Raw genomic sequence first — 993 nt, 5'->3', positions numbered from 1 at the left:
CACAGGGGAGCGGGTGGACGGTCCCGCCGTGCTGGCCATGACCCAGCGGGCGGGCGGATGGTCCCGTCACGGTGCCCGGTGTCATTGACATGGCACTGTGAGGGCGGTGGGGTCCCCTGTGGTGGCTGTCCAGCCCCTGTGGGTGATGGAGAGGAAGCGCTGGCTCCTCGGTGCCTTTCCCTGGTGAGGGTGTGGAGGATGTGCCCATGGTGCAGGTGTCAGGGAGCTGGGCTGGCCTCCCCTGGGCTCATCACCACTCGATGCTGGGAGGACAAGCAGCAGAGCCTGAGGTGTGCCAAAAATTATTCTGATGTTTCCTGGTGAGTTTGACTGTGATCAGCAGATAGGAACAATAGTTGTTTCTTCCTGTCCCGGTAAACTAAGCTGGTGCTGGAAAAAGTGGCTAGAGGCGTCTGGAGAAAAGAGATAGAAAGGTGTTACCATGTGTTGAGTTTGAGGCTGTTGGTCCATAGGCTTGGATGCTGGGGCAGTGCTGGTAATGTTACTGCAGTGTATATCACAGTAGCTGAGGCGTTGCCAGAGCCTGACACCTTTCTATTCCCTCTTCATTTTGGTTTGGACAGTTAAATGCCTCACTGCCTTGTTCTGCTTAGCACTATTCCTTGACAGTTTTAGGCTGATGGGGAAAATCAGGATGAGAAAAGAACAAAGTTAATATGTGCTGTAATCTGTTAGTTCCTGGTTTGAGAGCTGTGAGAGATTAAAAGGCGCTTTCTTGTTCTGGATGGAGGCATCTAACAGCTCTTTACGGATCTGTAGATTGATTCAAGTCGGTACTTTGTCTTCAATAGGCAACTGATCAGGCCCTTTGGAAAGTGCTAGTGGGGCAGCATTACTGGGAGTGGTCATTAAAACTCCGCCAAAACTTTTAGGAATAAAGCGTTTCCAACATGGGAAACTTGGATAAGTGGCTTCTGTTCTTGAAGTTTTTATGTACTCTTAGGTGATTGGTGGGTGATAGTATTTTATATG

This window comes from Geospiza fortis, unplaced genomic scaffold (genome assembly GCF_000277835.1).
Source record: "Geospiza fortis unplaced genomic scaffold, GeoFor_1.0 scaffold70, whole genome shotgun sequence".
NCBI lineage: Eukaryota > Metazoa > Chordata > Aves > Passeriformes > Thraupidae > Geospiza > Geospiza fortis.
The sequence above is the reverse complement of the archived record's forward strand: the minus strand, read 5'-3'. Positions refer to the sequence as shown.